General features: G+C 43.9%; 1 long non-coding RNA gene across 1 annotated transcript; it reads left to right on the top strand.

The window, feature by feature from the left end:
• Positions 1-2,590: 2,590 nt before the first annotated feature.
• On the top strand, positions 2,591-6,833 carry LOC145515069 (uncharacterized). Its single transcript, XR_014060663.1, has 2 exons — positions 2,591-2,638; positions 2,768-6,833. It is a non-coding gene; the product is annotated as an uncharacterized LOC145515069 (long non-coding RNA).
• Positions 6,834-8,992: the final 2,159 nt, after the last annotated feature.

Here is an 8,992-nt window from a genome sequence, read left to right as displayed (position 1 = left end):
TCCTATAACCATGACCCTGCTCCCTCTATAGACAACATCACTCCACCCAGCTTATTATTAAAATACTCTTAAAGTCCCTAACAGGACCAGATAACCTACTCCTTTGTCATTAATTCTGTTATTACCTAGAGTGGGTCTATGACAATGAAATGTTTACCATTGGAAACACCATAAAATACTCTTATGGAGGACTAGAGGAGGAAATCAGTGACTTACATTGCCTCAGAGCAATAAGAGGATAAGCCTTATGGCTATCTTACCAGGTTCTCGTCTCAGGGCACAGACTTGTATTGCTTTACGTCGTGGTACCTATTCCCATCCACAATGGACAAACCAGCAATGAGTTAAGATTAAAACCCCTTAATCCTACCCAGAACTAGTCACACTGGGGACCTTGGGGATGCCAAATGCCAGCCTGGGGTCCCAGGAGGCCGACCTTCCTCAACCTGCCTGGGGATCTTGTCCCTGGGAAGTTGTCATGACTCAGCCTGCCCAGGGGTCCACCAGCCCAGGGTCCCAGGAGGTCGACCTGCCTCAACGTATCTAGGGATCTGGTCTCCAGGAGATTGTCGTGCCTCAACATGCTCAGGGATTCACCAGTTCAAGGGTCTCAGGAAGTCGACCAGCCTCGATCTGCCTAGAAATCTGTTCCTTGGCAGGTTGCCATGCCTCAACCTGCTCAGGGATCCGCCAGGCCAGGGGTCCCAGGACGCTCACCTGCCTCGACCTGCCCAGGGACCCAATTCTTGGGAGGCTAACATTCCCCGACCTGCCCAGGGATTTGATCTCCAGGAGGCTGTCACACCTCAACCTGCATGGGGATCTGCACCCTGACCCAGGAGCGCCCAGCTCTCAGGTTGCATGAGTACTGGGTAGGATAAGCTTCAGAAAGACTCACTCCTAAGGAAGTCCACCCATGTAAATAGAAGGAAGCCTATTACTTGTGGGACTGTGCCCAGTCTCAGCAATAACTCAGGAGCCCAACAAGAACCCCACTGCCCTTGTGGAAAGGCCAAAAGAGGCCCTCCAAAAGTTTACCAATCTGGACTTAGACTCTTACGAGAGAGACAGGTGATTTTAAAGAACAAATTCCTGTCCCAATGTGCATCAGATATCATGATAAATTTATGACAGCTACAGCAGCAGGACCCTGCTGCCCCTTTAGATGAGATGGTTTTATAACAGAGAACAGGAGGAGGAGGCCAAGGCCCAGAAAATGGAGAAAAGAAAAGAGACAAGGCATGCCCAGATGCTGGCTGCCCTCCAGAGAAGTCCAACGGGAAACCTCAAGTCCTTGAAGGACAAGGCACAAGGCAAATGCCTAATCTGTAGACAGGTGGGACATTGGGCCAAAGAGTGTCCAAACGATGACAAGTGTCCTAAAATGGCTTGCTACAAATGCCATCAACTGGGACATTAGCAGCACTCTTCCCTCGGGACCCAATAGACTCAAGTTCAAGAGCCAAGCCTTCCCTCATGAGGTTCAACAAGACTGAAGTGGCCTGCTCCAACCAGCCGACATGTCACAGATAACTATCATAGGTATGGAGCCAAGGGTACAACTGGATGTGGTGGGTAAGCCCGAGAATTTCTTGGTTGATGCAGGGACTACCTACTCTGTCCTGACCTCCTCCTCTGGAGACTTCTCCTCCCAAAACTGTACCATTTTGGGTGCTACAGGAAAAACAATTACAAAAAGATTCACCCGAGCACTTATTTTTTTTGATGGAATGGACAGATATTTTCCCTCCAGTTTCTGGTAGTCCCTGAGTGTCCAACTTCCTTATTGGGAGGAGCTCTCTCCCTGCCTTCAAAACCTTATAACTATTGCAGTCTTGATAGAAGATGCTTTAAAACTCTCTCTTGGGGGCAAACTAACTATTTTTAACAGCCACCAAGTGAAACAATTCCTGAATGGGAGAGGTCATTTATAGATGTCTGATCAAATATCCTCAGATATCAAGCAGTGCTGAGGGAAAATCCAGGCCTGACTATATCTCCTTGTGAGATTCTTAACCCAGCTACCCTCCTGCCTACCCCCAAGGGCTCTCTCTCCTTTCGCTCTTGCCTAGAAACTTTGGACCGTTGGACAAAACCCCGAAAGGGATTGTCAGAAGATTCTCTGACCAATCCCGAGGAAATCTGGTACCCTGATGGATACAGCTTTGTCTTCAATGGAAAAAGAAGAGCTGGATATACAGTAGTCTCCAATTTTGAGACCATAGAGGCTAAACTTTTACCATCAGGTACTTCAGCCCAATTGGCTGAGCTCATAGCCCTGACTTGAGATTTAGAGCTGGGAAAAGGACAAAGAGTATCTATTTATACTGACTCCAAGTATGCCTTTCTGGTGCTACATGCACATGCTGCTATTTGGAAAGAGGCCACTTGACCACCCAAGGGTCCCCAATCAAATATGGTGATCAAATTCTTAGGCTCTTGGAGGCAGTTCATCTGCCCACTGAGGTTTCTGTTTCCCATTATAAAGGACACCAAAAAGGGAACACGGAAATGGCACGAGGGAACCAAGCAGCCAATCAGGCAGCTAAGAGAGCAGCATTACAGAACAGTGACCTAATAGAGGTTGCCACCTTAGTTTCACAGGCTAATTTGCCAGAAACTTCTTGATATCATGAAGGTGAGACTCTTAAGAGTGAGGGCTTTCAATAGGTTCATATGGGGTGGTTCCAAAAGAAGGGATTTCTTTTTCTGCCTGGAAACCTCCAGTCCAAGTTGGTTAACTCCTTACCTGTCATCACTCATTTAGGGGACAAGGCTCTCCCAAGATTACTGGAAAGATCCTTCAGAGGAACAGGCCTCCAAATGACTATAAGGGAAGTGATCTCCTCTTGTCCCACTTACCAATTAAACAACCCCCAAGCAGCTTGAAGATCCCAGCTGGCCCAGCCCGTCCAATGGCATAGGACCTACACAGGAGAGGACTGGCAGATGGACTTCACCCAGATGCCAGTTTCTCAAGGGTATAAATACCTACTAGTCTTGATGGATATATTCACAGGATAGATTAAAGGCTTTCCCACCTGAACTGAGAAGGCTGAGGAGGTGACAAAAACAAACTGCTCATGAAATAATTCTGAGATTTCATCTGCCCAGGTCATTACAAAGTTACAGTGGAACATCATTTACTTCTAAGGTCACCCAAGGGTCTCTAAAGCATTGGGCATTACTTATTATCTCCATTGTGCCTGGAGGCCTCAGTCTTCAGGAAAAGTAGAAAGAGTGAAGCAATTCTTAAAATCAGCAATAAAAAGATAATACAGGAGATCTCCCTCAGATGGAAGGAGTCTTTGCCAATAGCTCTCCTCCACACCCATATTGCCCCTAAGAAACAGGTTGGTCTTAGTCCTTATGAGATGCTATATGAGAGACCTTTTGTTTATGTCAATGACCTCTTCCTAGATCCAGAAGCTCAGACACTCCGGTCTTATGCCATGGCGATTGGGAATTCCAACAGATATATGATTGTGTGGTGTCAACCAGGACCTAAAAGATTCTAAAGAGCCACCACTATATGCTCCAGGGACTCGAGTCCTAATTAAAGTCTGTAAAGATGGCAGTCACGGTACCAGGGCATGACCCCTGGATTCAATACTCACGAGTCAAGCCATGAAAGAAAACAAAAGAGGACACTCAATACACCTGTGAGCCCCTGGGAGATCTCAGATACCTATTCAGGACTACAAATGAGTGCCATTCTAATAGACATCCCCAAAATTAAATTTCTGTGGATAAGCTTTCTCAGGATAGCTCTAAAGAGCCAACACAGCTTGGCAGAGATTGTACTACAAAACAGACAGGAGATAGATCTCCTAATCCCTGAACGAGAAGGGACTTGAGCCATCTTGAATGAAACATGCTGTTTCTGGGTAAATACATCGAGCTAAATTGAAGAATGGAGAAGAAAATGACAACCCACTCCAGTATTCTTGCCTGGAAAATCCCATAACAGAGAAGCCTGGCAGGCTACAGCCCAGTTCAGTTCAGTCACTCAGTCGTGTCCGACTCTTTGCAACCCCAAGAATCACAGCATGCCAGGCCTCCCTGTCCATCACCAACTCCCGAAGTCTACACAAACCCATGCCCATCGAGTCGGTGATGCCATCCAACCATTTCATCCTCTGTCATCCCATTCTCCTCCTGGCCCCTATCCTTCCCAGCATCAGGGTCTTTACCAATGAGTTAACACTTCGCATGATGTGGCCAAAGTATTGGAGTTTCAGCTTCAACATCAGTCCTTCCAATGAACACCCAGGACTGATCTCCTTTCAGATGGACTGGTTGGATCTCCTTGCAGTCCAAAGGACTCTCAAGAGTCTTCTCCAACACCACAGTTAAAAAGCATCAATTCTTCGGTGCTCAGCTTTCTTCACCGTCCAACTCTCACATCCATACATGACCACTGGAAAAACCATAGCCTTGACTAGACGGAACTTTGTTGGCAAAGTAATGTCTCTGCTTTTAAATATGCCATCTAGGTTGGTCATAACCTTCCTTCCAAGGAGTAAGTGTCTTTTAATTTCATGGCTGCAATCACTATCAGCAATGATATTGGAGCCCCAAAAAAATAAAGTCTGACACTGTTTCCACTGTTTCCCCATCTATTTCCCATGAAGTGATGGGACCAGATGCCATGATCTTAGTTTTCTGAATATTGAGTTTTAAGCCAACTTTTTCACTCTCCTCTTTCACTTTCAAGAGGCTCTTTAGTTCTTCTTCACTTTCTGCCATAAGGGTGGTGTCATCTGCATATCTGAGGTTATTGATATTTCTCCAGGCAATCTTGATTCCAGCTTCTGTTTCTTCCAGCCCAGCATTTCTCATGATGTACTCTGCATATAAGTTAAATAAGCGGGGTAACAATATACAGCCTTGACGTACTCCTTTTCCTATTTGGAACCAGTCTGTTGTTCCATGTCCAGTTCTAACTGTTGCTTCCTGACCTGCATACTCAAGAGACAGGTCAGATGGTCTGGTATTCCCATCTCTTTCAGAATTTTCCACAGCTTATTGTGATCCACACAGTCAAAGGCTTTGGCATAGTCAATAAAGCAGAAATAGATATTTTTCTGGAACTCTCTTGCTTTTTCGATGATCCAGAAGATGTTGGAAATTTGATCTCTGGTTCCTCTGCCTTTTCTAAAACCAGCTTGAACATATGGAAGTTCACGGTTCATGCATTGCTGAAGCCTGGCTTGGAGAATTTTGAACATTACTTTACTAGCGTGTGAGATGAGTGCAATTGTGCGGTAGTTCGAGCATTCTTTGGCATTGCCTTTCTTTGGGATTGGAATGAAAACTGATCTTTTCCAGTCCTGTGGCCACTGCTGAGTTTTCCAAATTTGCTGGCTTATTGAGTGAAGCACTTTCACAGCATCATCTTTCAGGATTTGAAATAGCTCAACTGGAATTCCGTCACCTCCACTAACTTTGTTCATAGTGATGCTTTCTAAGGCCCACTTGACTTCACATTCCAGGATGTCTGGCTCTAGGTGAGTGATCACACTATCGTGATTATCTGGGTCATGAAGATCTTTTTTGTACAGTTCTTCTGTGTATTCTTGCCACCTCTTCTTAATATCTTCTGCTTCTGTTAGGTCCATATCATTTCTGTCCTTTATCGAGCCCATCTTTGCATGAAATATTCCCTTGGTATCTCTAATTTTCTTGAAGATATCTCTAGTCTTTCCCATTCTATTGTTTTCCTCTATTTCTTTGCATTGATCACTGAGGAAGGCTTTCTTATCTCTCCTTGCTATTCTTTGGAACTCTGCATTCAGATGGGAATATCTTTTCTTTTCTCCTTTGCTTTTCGCTTCTCTTCTTTTCACAGCTATTTGTAAGCCCTCCTCAGAGAGCCATTTTGCTTTTTTGCATTTCTTTTCCATGGGGATTGTGTTGATCCCTGTCTCCTGTACAATTTCATGAATCTGTGTCCATAGTTCATCAGGCACTCTGTCTATCATGGGGTCGCAAAGAGTCAGACACAACTTAGCGACTTAACAATAATAGAAGTTGAGGAAAGTCTCACAGTCCTCAAGAAAAACTTTCATATGCTACAGAATCTCAAAGAACAAGATGGAGAGCCCTTAGGGTGGCTATAATCTCTCTTTGGGAGAGATGTTTATTAGATCTAATGTTTATTAGATCCTTCTCCTGTTGAGCGATGATTTGGAGTTGGCTAATGCCCTACTTATCCCTGTTATCACCGTATTGATGCTGTTTATGATTGTTCCATGTGTTATCAATTGTCTAACCCATTTTGTCTCTGCCCAGGTCAATGAGCTACAACATGCAGTGCCAGTTCAACAAGGATATATAAAACTACACCCAACCACAGAAAATATCACTCACCCTCAGATGGACACTGCTTTAAGGTCTCTGAGGCTTGAGACTAGCAAGAGAGGGAGGCCCAATGCCCCTCGCTATCCCAGCTCAGCAGGAAGTAGCCAGAGAGCCCTCAACACCCCTATTCCCAAAGAATTGGGCCTCCCATCTCTTGAGGGGGGAATGTTATGTAGTTAGAATAGGAAACAGGAGTCCAAAATGGTGGTGGCTAAAAGGCAAAGAGAACAACCCGTGAAAACAAGACAAAAGAAAATCCAAGGACTGGAGTGAGAACTTCAGGTAAAACAAACTCGCCCCCTTCTTGGCCAGCCCAGTTTCCATTGGGCAGCCTCCAGGCAGGGAAGAGACAAATGTATAAAAGGAGGAAGCCAAGATGATTGAGGCCTCTCCTTTTGGGTCTGCCCACCCTCACACCTCAAGGGTGTACTATCCTTTGCTTGCCAAATAAAATTGAGCTGTAACACTGGTCCACTCTTTCAAATCTTTGCTATTACAAGACAGAACCAAGGAAATTACACACTCCTCTGACATTTCCAATACAGGGATTAAACCTGGATCTCCTGCATGGCAGCCATATGGGAGATAGCAAACTTAATTACCAGAAAAAGAATTCAGAATAATTATAGTGAAGGTGATACAAGATCTCAGAAAAAGACTGTAGGCAAGGATTGAGAAGATGTAAGAAATGTTTATAACAAAGACCTAGAGGAATCAAAGAACAAATAGAGATAAACAATAAAATAACTGAAATGAAGAATACACTAAAAGGAATCAATAGTGGAGTAAATGAGGCAGAAAATGGATGTGAGTTGGAAGACTCACATGGTGGAAATCACTCTTGTGGAACAGAATAAAGAAAAAAGAATGAAAAGAAATTAAGGTAGTCTAAGAGACATCTAGGGCAACATTAAATTCACCAACATTCACATTATAGGGGTCCTAGGGGAAAAGAGAAAGAAAGGACTTGAGAGAATATTTGAAAAGAAAATAGCTGAAAACTTACCTAATAAGGGAAAGGAAACAGTCACACAAGTCCAGGAAGTGCCAAGTCTAAGGCAGGATAAATTCAAAGAGGAACATGCCAAAACACATAATAATCAAATTGTCCAAAAATAAAGACAAAAAATAGTAAAAGCATCAAGGGGAAAAAGACAAATAACATAGAAGGAAACTCCAATAAAGTTATCAGCTGATCTCTCAGCAGAAACTCTACAGGTCCTGTTTTAGAGAAGAAGCCAGTTCTGACTCCATGTTGGAAACTGTTTCTTTGACTTGCTTTTCATTACTTTTGTTGTTATAATCATACATAATATGATATATGATTCTGCCTCAGAGGACCTTGCCCCTGTGCCTGACTGTAAACTAAAGTGCCTTTGTTCAGCTAATAAAGAGATAATCTGACCTGCCCACCTGTGAGTAGCTACAACAAAAGGAAGAGATTAACACACCCCTTCCAAAGGCTGACCATTCCCAGAGATGTTTTGCAAGACTGAAGGCCCTTTCACCTTATTTCCCCATCTCCTCTCCCTCCCTTTCACTTTACTTCCCCACTGTCTCTCCAGTTCTATTCTGCCTTTTGATTTTAGATCCTCATTGCTTCTCTCTCTCTCTCTGACTCTATAAAGAACCTGACATCCAGATCCTGACAAGATGGTTACTCTGAGACGTTAGTCTGCCATCTCAGTCAGCCCAGTTTTCCAAATGAAGTTGAATTTCTGGCCTCAAGGCCTCATCTCTCAGATTCTTTAGCCTGTCATGCCGTGAGCAGAGCAAACCTGGACTCAGTATCAAAATTGGCTTAGCCAGCCAGGAGCCTTGTTGCTTGTGGCTAGCTGTCACCTGCCAGGGAATATTGGAACAAGGCCCTAGCAGCTGCCAGGACCATTGGTTCTGAGATTCTTTCCTTTAAGATTCCTTGAAGTGTCACTGACTGCTCCCAGCACTTGAAGTTGAGACAAGGAACCAACAATGGACTCAATTTCGTTTGTAAGGTAAGTCTACCCAATTTGATAGCTGGTTCAACCAGTTCGTTTGTTTATGTTTTTGTGTGTCCTTTGTGTTATGAGTCAACTGACTCAGTTTTGGAGGGTAAGTCGCTCCAGTGTGCACATCAGGAACATACTTCCCCCTCAATTTGAGCTTTTCTTTTACAGGACAAGCCAATTTGGTTGGAGTTGCCTGTTGGAGAGGAAAAGTATTGCTGGACTCTACCCTGAACTGTTTCATTGTGGAACTAGTTCTTGAGAGAGTCAGTAGCCTCATTGGATTAGTTCATTTGTTTTGTAGGGTAAATTTATTTAACTGGTTTGGGAACCAGTTTGTGCATCAATGCTGGAATTTGTGCTTTCTTTGCCTATGTCTTTTGTGTTTTGATTTTATCAAACTTATAAAGATGGGAAATATTTTATCTATCCCAAAGGAAAGCTCTTTGGGGACATATATTAGATATGTTAAGAAGAGCAACGGCTCCTGAATGGCTCACAATTAAACAATCTGGCAGTTAGAAGCATTTTGCAAAGGGGAAGAATATGCTGATAATGAAGACATCTGGAAACTCCCTTAGACTTGAGGCATCTGATTCTTATTTTCCCTACCGGAGCAGGTAACTTTGACAGTGGGGAGCTTC

This window comes from Giraffa tippelskirchi, chromosome 7 (assembly GCF_054371585.1).
Source record: "Giraffa tippelskirchi isolate mGirTip1 chromosome 7, T2T-mGirTip1v1.2.pri, whole genome shotgun sequence".
Taxonomy (NCBI): domain Eukaryota; kingdom Metazoa; phylum Chordata; class Mammalia; order Artiodactyla; family Giraffidae; genus Giraffa; species Giraffa tippelskirchi.
This window is presented reverse-complemented; position numbering and strand designations above follow the sequence as displayed.